The sequence below is a fragment of the Narcine bancroftii genome, chromosome 5 (assembly GCF_036971445.1).
Source record: "Narcine bancroftii isolate sNarBan1 chromosome 5, sNarBan1.hap1, whole genome shotgun sequence".
Classification (NCBI taxonomy): Eukaryota; Metazoa; Chordata; class Chondrichthyes; order Torpediniformes; family Narcinidae; genus Narcine; species Narcine bancroftii.
In genome coordinates, this window is record NC_091473.1 from 59,437,153 (window position 1) to 59,448,770 (window position 11,618).

Consider the following 11,618-nt stretch of genomic DNA (forward strand, 5'->3'; position numbering starts at 1 on the left):
AGAGTGATTTGACAATATGAATTTGGTTTTGGGGACGAGTGAGATTGCTTCGTTTAACAATGTAAGATTGCTTGTTCAATAAAAATGTTTCGGTTTTCAGAGTTTTGCCGATGGGTTTGGGCAAAATGGAACATAAGCGATTCTCCAGGCCAGTCCCCAGAAACCGAGTCTTCTGTAAGCAGAAGGCCGTGAGACTTCCTGATGGTTGATTGTTATACTGTATCTTGCTTTGTGCATTAGCCAGTTCATTTATAACTTCTAGCACCAACCAAGGTAGGGTTCACTCTGAAAACTGACATAATTTTGAACATATTTAAATCTGAAAACGGACACAATTTTGAATCGCCTACCCCCACCCCCGATCGGAGGAGGAAGTGTAGAGTTGTGTCCGTTGCCATTGTCTGCCTTCGATTGGTAGAAGGACATGTAAATGGAATCCATGGAATGGCCATTTACATGATAAACCATAGAACAAACATTACATTACAGTAGAGATCCTTCGGCTCATAATTTTGTGCTGATTTATGTCAACCTCATCCAGGATCAATCTAATCCTTCCCTTCTTAATAGCCCATAACGCTCTATTCTCTGTTGCATTTACGCCTCCTGCAACTTGTTTTATCTGAGGCAAGCAGCTCAAATACAGAGCTGTGATGGATCCAACAAATAAGTATTCGACGGTGCGATTATACAAATTGCTGAGGGACGACGGAAACGTGCCGAATCCTTCGACGTCTAAGAATGTAGAGTTTTGGTTCACTTCCTTGAACTTCGTGATAAATGTGATTGACACATGTCCGGTGAGTGGAGAGGCTTAAACATTATTGGATTGCCGGGGAGGGTGGAGGGGGACACACATTATTAACAGAGGCGGTGGATTGGCCGATGACAGAGAGGCAAGAGATCAAGTGTAGTGGGCATCAGAAGACAAAGGCTTCTAGAATTTGAGATGAATAGAAGGTGAGAATGGCGATATAAAGATAAATCAGAAAGAACCAAAGACAGCGGGAGACCGCGGAAGTATCCAGTGGGGAGAAAGAGGTGTACGGACATAGAACTGAAGCGAGAGGTCATGGGAATGGGTGGGGCTCGGATGTTTGCGTGGTATGGAGAGAAAAGAAATGGGTGAAGCGAGAGCGAGCTGAAGGGGTACCGCAGAAAAGGGATGGAACTAAGTACCTGAAAGTACCTCATGTTTGCAGATTGTCCGGGGTAAATATCAGGTGTGCTTCCTTTAGTTTACGTTGGACCTCACTCTGAGAGATGAGAAGGTTCAAGACAGACAGGTGGATATAGAACTAGCAAGGGGAAGTCGACTGATCTCTTTATACTAGCTTCTCTTCTACATTTAAACTGTCTTGACACAGAATTTTTAATAATGTTCATTCTGCTCGACTCTCTGAGTTTCTCCGGCAGTGTGTGCATTTAGCTTCAGTTTGAAGGATTTCAGCGTCCTCTGTTCGCAGTTAACCGAGATTTCATGCAGTACGATTTTTGATAACCGACTTCTGGTTCCCTTGTTTCCTTGTTAGGCCAAGCAGGCGCGGGCGTTTCTGTGGTGCAGCGGTTGTCAACTTCTCCTCATTCGCGTTCTCTGGGCAGGAACGCAGGGTTTTTTTTTTGCGTCTGCTACAGGTTTTCTTTCGGCCGTACAGGCTCGTCATGAAAAAGCTGCTCAAAGATCTTTTTTTTGAACAAAATAAGAAATATTGTGCAGTGTCAAAAGACGTGACCCATTCTCACCTCCAGCTGGACAAGGACCGCGCAGATCAATGGCGCCCTATTGGCATGAAACCCAATGACCTTCGCATGTGCTCTCTGTGTCTGAAGATCTCCCCATGTCCTTTGCTAATTGTTGTTCTTCCATTAGTCAGTCGCGCTCTCCGTTACTCTCTCCGTGTTCAATCGTGGCAATTTCTGATCTCCATCTCTCGTGCTCTCTCACACAACGAGGAATATCGGAAGAACAACGGAGAAAGAAAATGTGTCTATGCAGTTCAAAGCACCAGACTTTTGTGGTGTGGTATAATATCCTGGTGGTTGGAGTCAGTGGAAGTGGTCAAGAAGATTCAGTGGTGCAGATCACATTGTAGATGTCCCAGTCACTCGTCTCGTTGCCGTAAACGAGTAGCCCTTGTGACGACACAAAGAGGCTGGTGGGACCCTGAGCAAGCCAGCGTCCCTGGGGGAAAAATGATCAGTCTATGGTGGTCGGGGCCCTTTATTTAGTCTCGATAGCTTACCACTTATTTCCGACCTGCGGAAACCCTTCAGCGACGAGTTTTCACTCCAAATCCCATCATTTTGGCTTGTTTTAGTAACCACAGGAAATTTTATGCTCTGAATCACGGTGTTCATATCTGCAAATGCCCTTGAGGGTAGGTGTTTGAGTGAGTTTCTGTAGTGTAGTGGTTTCACACGCGAAAAGTTCCTGGTTCCAAACCAGGCAGAAACATTTTCAACTCTCCGCGTTGTTAACAAACAGACACCTATGCAAATATATGCAGCCGTTGGTCCATCAACAATCCATCACTCCGATGCTGTTTCTGGGTTTCTGCTGGCTCCTCCCGAAGCCAACAATCTCACACTCCGCCAAAGTTTCATCCAAAAACCAGTCTGTCCTCAATAAATTGTCATAGTGAGGCCAAATCTGAGAACAGCACATCACACTTTTTGTTTCTGGACAGCCTCGTATGGAGCCACGTGAGTATAGATTTTTCTCGTTTGAAATACTTCTTACTTTTGTGAGAGTGTTAATAACCAACGGTTCGGAGGCCCCAACCACCATTGACAGGTTGGATTGCGACCAGGTATGGTCCGACCTAGGAGGGGAGGCAGGCCCCTCCAGCCCAGATAAGAAACCTGCATAGGAGAAGGCCACTCCGATATAAAACCTACGGCCCAAGGTCCTCGCTGCCACGTCCCAGCTTGCTTGGCCACGGCACACGAACCATGGGTGTAAAGGGTGGGGCCAGTACTGCGCACACTGCACTCCACCTAAAAGCTCCTTTGCGCAGGCCCGAGGACATGTCCACATCCTCCCTCTCCACGTCCTCCCCCTCAAAAGATGCTCACAAACTCAAGCTAGCATGCTGGAACATCAGAACCATGCTAGACAAGGATGACAGCCACCGACCTGAATGTAGGTCTGCCCTCATCGCACATGAACTCCTCAGTCTTGACATCGACATAGCCGCTCTCAGTGAAGTCTGCCTTGCAGATGTAGGCAGCCTCCAAGAACGCGGTATGGGCTACACACTCTACTGGTCTGGCAAGCCTATGGATGAACGACACCGATCTGGTGTAGGCTTCATGGTCAAGAACTCCATTGCCTCCAAACTCGAAAACCTCACGACAGGCCACTCGGACCGGATCATGTCAATGCGACTCCCCCTTCAAAACAAGCGTCGCATCACCCTCATCAGTATCTATGCTCCAACCCTCCAGGTGGAACCAGCAGAAAAGGACAAGTTCTACACTGATCTGCGCAACCTCATTCAACGCAACCCTACAGCCGACAAGGTTGTCATCCTTGGCGACTTCAACGCTCACGTCGGAAAAGACTCAGAAACCTGGCCAGGAATCCTGGGCAAGCATGGTCTCGGCAAGTGCAATGACAACGGGCACCTCCTGTTGGATCTCTGCGCAGAACAGCGGCTTGTCATTACAAACACCCTTTTTCAGCAGAGGGATAGCCTGAAGACTACCTGGATGCATCCCCGATCCAAACACTGGCACCTCCTGGACTACATCCTGGTGTGAGAAAGAGACAAACAAGATGTGCTCCACACCAGGGTCATGCCCAGCACGGAATGCCACACTGACCACCGGCTTGTTCACTGCAAGCTCAACCTTCACTTCAAGTCAAAGTCCAGGAACAGTAAAGCCCCCAGAAAGAGGTTCAATGTTGGAAACTTGCAGTCAGATGAAGTGAGAGGAAACTTCCAGGCAAACCTCAAAGCAAAGCTCGAGGATGCAATCCGCCTCACGGACTCGTCCCCTGAAACCCACTGGAATCAGCTGAAGACTGTCATTCTCCAATCCACTGAAGAGATACTTGGCTTCTCCTCCAGGAAAAACAAGGACTGGTTCGATGAAAACAACAAGGAAATCCAGGAGCTGCTGGCAAAGAAGCGAGCTGCCCACCAGGCTCACCTTGCAAAGCCGTCCTGGCCAGAGAAGAATCGAGCCTTCCGTCGCGCATGCAGCCATCTTCAGCACAAACTCCGGGAGATCCAAAATGAGTGGTGGACTAGCCTCGCCAAATGAACCCAGCTCAGCATGGACATTGGCGACTTCAGGGATTTTTATGAGGCTCTAAAGGCTGTGTATGGCCCCTCACCCCACGTCCAAAGCCCACTGCACAGCTCAGACAGCAAAGTCTTCCTCAGCGACAAGATCTCCATCCTCAACCGATGGTCAGAACACTTCCAATCTCTTTTCAGTGCTAACCGCTCAGTCCAAGAATCCGCCCTGCTCCAGCTCCCTCAATAGCCCTTAAGGCTAGAGCTGGATGAGGTCCTCACCCAGGAAGAGACATATAAGGCAATTGAACAACTGAAAAATGGCAAAGCAGCAGGTATGGATGGAATCCCCCCCAGAGGTCTGGAAGGCTGGCGGCAAAACTCTGCATGCCAAACTGCATGAGTTTTTCAAGCTCTGCTGGGACCAAGGAAAGCTTCCTCAGGACCTTCGTGATGCCATCATCATCACCCTGTACAAAAACAAAGGCGATAAATCAGACTGCTCAAACTACAGGGGAATCACACTGCTCTCCATTGCAGGCAAAATCTTCGCTAGGATTCTCCTAAATAGAATAATACCTAGTGTCACCGAAAATGTTCTCCCAGAATCACAGTGCAGCTTTCGCGCAAACAGAGGAACTACTGACATGGTCTTTTCCCTCAGACAGCTCCAAGAAAAGTGCAGAGAACAAAACAAAGGACTCTACATCACCTTTGTTGACCTCACCAAAGCCTTCAACACCGTGAGTAGGACAGGGCTTTGGCAAATACTAGAGTGCCTTGGATGCCCCCCAAAGTTCCTCAACATGGTTATCCAACTGCTCGAAAACAAACAAGGTCAGGTCAGATACAACAATGAGCTCTCTGAACCCTTCTCCATTACCAATGGCATGAAGCAAGGCTGTGTTCTCGCACCAACCCTCTTTTTAATCTTCTTCAGCATGATGCTGAAACAAGCCATGAAAGACCTCAACAATGAAGACGCCTGTACATCCGGTACAGCATGGATGGCAGTCTCTTCAATCTGAGTCGCCTGCAAGCTCACAACAAGACACAAGAGCAACTTGTCCGTGAACTACTCTTTGCAGACGATGCCGCTTTAGTTGCCCATTCAGAGCCAGCTCTTCAGCGCTTGACGTCCTGTTTTGCGGAAACTGCCAAAATGTTTGGCCTGGAAGTCATCCTGAAGAAAACTGAGGTCCTCCATCAGCCAGCTCCCCACCATGACCACCAGCCCCCCCCCCACCCCCCACATCTCCATCGGGCACACAAAACTCAAAACGGTCAACCAGTTTATCTATCTCAGCTGCACCATTTGATCGGATGCAATCCGTGATCATGATCTTCATCTTCTGGCAGAAAACTTTCAATAAAGCTCCTGAATTCCATCTCCTCAGTTTCGTTTAAACCGAACAACATACTCGCATAGTTGCTGGAAAATATATAAAAGCCTAGATATTGGGAAACATGTTGGAAAGATAGAATGTATGGGAAGAACTTAAAACCGGGGGACAAGGTAGGCCATTATAAGGGGTGTAAAACGATCATCAGACAAGGGAAGAAACGAGTCTGCAGACTGTGATTGGATATTACCGACGGTCCGAGCCTGCTCTTGTTTTTCAAAGAGTGGACGAGGTGGCCGAGAGGTTAAGGCGATGGACTGCTAATCCATTGTGCTTTGCACGCGTGGGTTCGAATCCCATCCTCGTCGTGAGTTTCTGTTTTGGATTAATCGGTGGTTATCGATTTTTACTCAAATAAGCCCCTGAGTCCAACTGTTACTCCTGATGGTGATTGTTTTTTCCACGAAAAGGCATCTTGCAAATGCAGTTTCTCAACAAATTTGGTGGAGTGAGTTTGGAATCAACGAGCAAACTAAAGGTGCTCTAATGGTCCATTTCGCCCTCCCTGTGCTTGTTCCCTGAGATCACGGCCAAGAGGAACTTTTTGAAAAGTAAGTGATGCTGAAATCTTGCAGGGTGTCCATCACTAATGATCACTCACAGATTCAACGTGCCTGGCCACGAATGGACAGAAGAAAAGTCCGCCACAGAATGTTTCAATTCGTGGGAATTTGGGGAAACACAAGGTGCTGTCGACCTTCCGGCGGTCACTCGGTTAGAAGCCGTTTGTAGAGACAAAGCGTCCAGATCCGAAAGATTGACTGACTCTTTCATCCCACTGAGTCCGTCCAGCTTCTCAATCGTCCAAACTTTGCCCCTTTTGAGTTTCTCATTGGTTATTGGGATCTTGGGGGAAAAAAAGCGGATCAGTGAATTGAATTGAATTCTTTATTGTCATATGCAGTGAGATTATAATGAAAAGTTTCGTTTTGCTTGGGACTCGACGATTACTTCGGTGGAGAAGGTCGTGCAATAACGAAATAGAAGTGCATGGTGTACTATTATATCTACAAATATAAAGTGTAGTGTTCATTCCCATTTCCACCATCTAGTGTTTTACTTTCAGAGACCCATCTCAAGTTTTCTACTCTGTATCACATTGTTTTAATTGCAATATTATAGTTTCTGTAGTGTAGTGGTTATCACGTTCGCCTCACACGCGAAAGGTCCCTGGTTCGAAACCAGGCAGAAACATTTTCAACTCTCTTCTGAACCGCAGCCTACCTGATGCTCGGACTGAAATCGCGATGGGTGCCAAGGGCATCTGTGGCTCTTATAAACCAGAGTCCTCAACTAGGGCATCTGAGGCTCGCTAGGCCAGTCCTTATAAACCAGAGTCCTCAACTAGAAGATGGACGTGAGACGGTGGTTATTGCTGCACTTTCCTGTTTTATGTATCATCCCTTTCATTTATTATTTCTAGGACCAACCAAGGTAAGCATTGTTAACACTGCTGTACGGGTCATTCTGAAATCCGATGCTTCGAGGAAGAAACGGTTATTAAACCTCCCACTAGATTGAAACACCTCCCCGATCGGAGGAGAGAGAATAGAGTTGTCGGATGTGTGATGGGACTTTCACCATTCTCTGTCTTGCATTGGAGGAGGGACATGTTGACGCGCGATAAACTATCGAACAAACAATACGGATCAGAACAGGTCCTTTGTCCCACTATTTTACGCTGATCTATGTAGTTCTCCTCCACAATCAATCTCTAACAGTAGTTTTCAACTTCGGCCACCTTCCTGCTCCGAGTCAGCAGCTCCCATACACAGCGCTGTGATGGATCCAACAAATACGTTATTGGTTCTCAACGGGGTTTCATTTACATACTATCTTAAGTAATCCCTTGTTAACCCTATTGGCATATGGCACTAAAGAAACTTGAACAACATTGCTTAGGACAGGAGAGTGGTGTCTGCCCATTCTCCTAATGTCCATGATCATCCTCTTCGTCTCATTGACCTTGGAGTGGGTCTTGGCACGTAGCACAAGACTTCCAATATAACTCCTGATTTGCATCTCGTCATTATTTAAATTGAATGGCATAGATACTTTGTCATGGTAAGTAGAAACATATTTAATGAAAATAACCCTGCTGGATAAAGTGGACAATTTTAAGTGGCGTAAAATAAATCAACAGACGAGGTGGCCGAGAGGTTAAGGTGATGGACTGCTAATACCTCGTGGTAAATGGCGATTTTGGATAGCAGGTTTCTGTTATCGATGAAACCCAAATACGCCCGAAGTATCTTGCAACTGGAGTTTCTCATTGGTGGAGAGAGATTGGAATGAAACTCCAAATAAGATGGTAGGACGACCCCGTAGCAAACGAACAGAGAGAAAATTTTGGAAAATACATGAAACTGAAATCTTGCAATGCTGAGTAAACTCAGAGATTCAATGAGCAAGGCCTCGAGAATGTTCCGTTTCCCGTGATATTTTTTCAGTAGCGAGGCGCTGGAGGAACTCGGCGGGTCAGGAAACATCCATGTGTGGGATTCATCAGTCAAGGTATCGGTTAGAGGGTCTTTATCGAGACGGCGTCCAGATCCGAAAGATTGACTGACCATTTCTTCCGGTGGTACCGCATGAGTTCCTCCAATTTCTCATTGTTTCCTCAATATTCCAATTTTTTCCCCACGTTTTGCGTTACTTGTGGGCTAATGGGTGTTGGAGAAAGGTGGAGAAAATCAAATGAATTGAATTGAATTGTTTATTGTCATGTGCAGCTCCCCTGAAAGTGCTATCCGAGAATTCAACCCATACTTTGGTTCATCAGGCAGTGCAATAACAAAGCAAAAGATTAGTGTGTTTTGATTTACACATAAAAATGTAAAATATAGGGGCAAGACACTGTTAAAACAATGCAAGTACATAATCTTTTTCCGATGAGGTGTTCAACTTCATGTCAAGGAGGAAAATGTATTTCAATCACCAGGTTGAATCTGTGTATTGTCTACCCGACGTAAAGGAGTGTGTCAAGTGTGCAAAAAGGGCATGAAGTGTTTTCCAACATAGTGGCAGCTTTCCCGAGATATTGAGGTGCAGATCGAATGGAGAGATTGGAGGTTGGTCTGTGTGATGGTCTGAGCTATGCTCACAGCTCTGCAGATCTTTGCCGGCCTGGGCGGAGAAGTTCCTGTACCAGGCTGATATGCATCCGGACAGATTAGATATTTAGGTGCGTCGGTCAATGTTGGTAAGGCACCCCTGCGACGTCGAATTTCACAAGGCGTCTGAAGATGTAGACCCAAAATTGCATCTCAAAAATGTTTAAATCCATGTTCTAATTCTGCTATCCACTTGGAAGCTGCTCAAAACATCAAATATTGCGCAGTAAACATAACCAGCAACCTGTTCAACCATATTGAGATTACAATCCCGAAAACGCACCTAAACCTAACTCTCTCAACCTCAAGCCCGAGGAAACGGTGCACGTCTCCGAAGTCTGTCGCCAATATCCAGACATATATATTTATATCAGAGTGTCCTGTCCAGATACATCAGAGCCCGATAAACGGGATGATTTCGCTGAACACGTTGGTACAAACGACATTCGTGAAGTAAGGAATGAGGTCCTGCACAAACGGTGTAGGCCTAAATTAGGAGGTTGAGAAGCGGGACCTCAAGTGTAGTGATCTTCGAGTTACTACCAGTTCCATTAGCTGAGGATCTCAGAAATTGGCCAGATTCCCGACAAGGTAAGCATGTAGTTATCTTAACTCCTATATTGATAATCTCTTTTTCTGCGATGGCAAATTAGGATAATTCGACATGGTGGGAAGGTCAGTGCATGTGTACATTGTACTTATGTGTATGAAAATAAACTCTCATCAGCACCCTATCAATCTCCCTGAGCACTTAATCGCCTTAGTCCAGGCGCACTGCTACTGAAATGAGAATCCTCGACCCTCGACGGTTCGCCGGGAGCGCCTACCGAGGTTGAGGAACAATTCAGGAACTTGCAGCACTGGTATGGCGACGAGGTGCGCAACATATACGCTCTTGCAGGGCACTAACACCCGCAATGGGAGACAGGAGACTTTACCGTCCATGTCACGTTCGCATAAATATGGAATTTCGTTCCTTGCACATCGCAAATCAGTTCATTGGGACATAACCGCCCCCTGAGCGTGGCAGCGAAGAAAGAGACAAAAAAAAAAACGAGGGAGTATGCAACGTGAAAATTACTCTCTTTCAAACGCGACCACCAGGTTTCCGACGAATTTAATTGGCAATGGTAAGTGAACTGACCTGATGCACACAACGAATTACGTTTTGCCTCCTCCCATCTGCAAACATAGAAACAACATATTGTACCGCATAACCAAAACTACTGCATTAGCGATGCACCACTGCCTCGCATGGGAACAACACCACTCAAGACGAAAAGAAACTGCAGAGAGTTGTAACCACGATCATCTCACAAACCTCTCCCATCTTCTCCATCTACACTTCCCGCTGACCCAGAAAACTAGACAACATTCTGAAGAACTCATCCCACCCTAGCCAAAGTCTCTTCTCCCTCCTCCACCCAGGAAGAAGTTTCACCACGCCCCTCCAGACTCAAAGAGTCTCTATCCAGCGGAATGAATCTGTTAAACAAATCGTGCATGAGCAAAGTAACGTTATCCTTTGCTCTGTTATAACTGTTCTCTTTCCCTCTCTAACTCTCCAATGAACACCGTGTTTTAACTACTGTACTATGTTTGGGTGGAGAATCAGGGTCCCACGCATAATAATTATAGGTACGCGAAAATAAACTTGAAATGACTGTTCCATTCCAAGAAAGGGAATATTGATTTATCTGTAAGTAACAACCCCCCCCCCCCCCCCCACCGATGTAATGTTATCAGCTGACAGATGTAATGCTATATCATTGAGGAATATGACGCTATCAAAACGTTGGTAGTCGCCATTCGAGTCATGTTCTAAAACGTGTAGCGAGCGACGATTCCTGAGACACAACGCGTTCCTATGAACGTCAAAGCGCAAACGTTGATCAGATCTTCTCTCTTCTCGCCTGCCAACTGCCGCCTCGGATGTCCCAGCATGGAACAACGTTGAGAAGACAATCTGTTGTATGAATCATACCCCGTGCAGATACCTTCATCGACGGAGAGGCAAGTAAGGAAACAGTAAGAAAGTGAGATGAACGCTCGACACTTCGTCGTCGACCCCTCTCTCGAACTTGAAAACATTTACAGTTTATGTACCGAAGTTGTCAGCATCACTGCCTCCGACAGATGAGTTGAGATCATGTGAAATTGAGAACATTGCTGCTTCTGTTGGATGTGAAACTGAAAGCATCACTGTTTCTGCCAGACTTGATTCTCTCAGCATTACATTCTCTTACAGAAATGATGAAAGGAACCTCACTCCCCTGTAATGGTGTTGAAATGCTAAAGATAATTCTCATATGACATTGTGGCTGCAAATGATAGGAGATCGGAGACTGCCATGGTCTTGACTATATTTGCTGCCCTCTGCAGCCTCCTGCTTTCCTCAGCACTCGAAGTACCAAATCAATCTATGATGTAACCAGTCAGGGTAGTTTCCTAAGTACACACGTGGAAGTGTGATAGAGTATCCGTCCTCATGCCAAATCCCTGTAGACCCCTTGGAAAGTAAAGGGTAAAGGATGACCATTGTTTCATAGTTGTTGCTCGAGAGTTTCTGGTGCAAAATGTTCTGAAATATGTACTTTTGGGTACTTGGAGATTCTGACCCCCCCCCCCCCCCCCCCCCACCATCGACCCGTCAATGCAGGCAGGCGAGTTGTCCCTCGGTCTTTTCTTCCTAAAATAAACAATAAGCTTCAAGTCTTCAAGATCAAGTTCAAATTAATACCTTCTGACTACACGTGTAGAATCCGAGGAAACAGCATTTCTCCCAAAACAGCAAATCTCATTCTAAGTTCAAGACCATAAATTCTGAGTCGGATTCTCTTTCTGCATCCGAACATATT

At 46.2% G+C, this 11,618-nt stretch overlaps 2 non-coding genes across 2 annotated transcripts; both read left to right on the forward strand.

Annotated features, from left to right (window-relative positions):
* The first annotated feature begins 5,873 nt into the window (after positions 1-5,873).
* trnas-gcu (transfer RNA serine (anticodon GCU)) lies at positions 5,874-5,955 on the forward strand. Its single transcript has one exon. It is a non-coding gene; the product is annotated as a tRNA-Ser (tRNA).
* An 813-nt stretch (positions 5,956-6,768) lies between these two features.
* Positions 6,769-6,841, forward strand: trnav-cac (transfer RNA valine (anticodon CAC)). The gene has a single exon. It is a non-coding gene; the product is annotated as a tRNA-Val (tRNA).
* Positions 6,842-11,618: the final 4,777 nt, after the last annotated feature.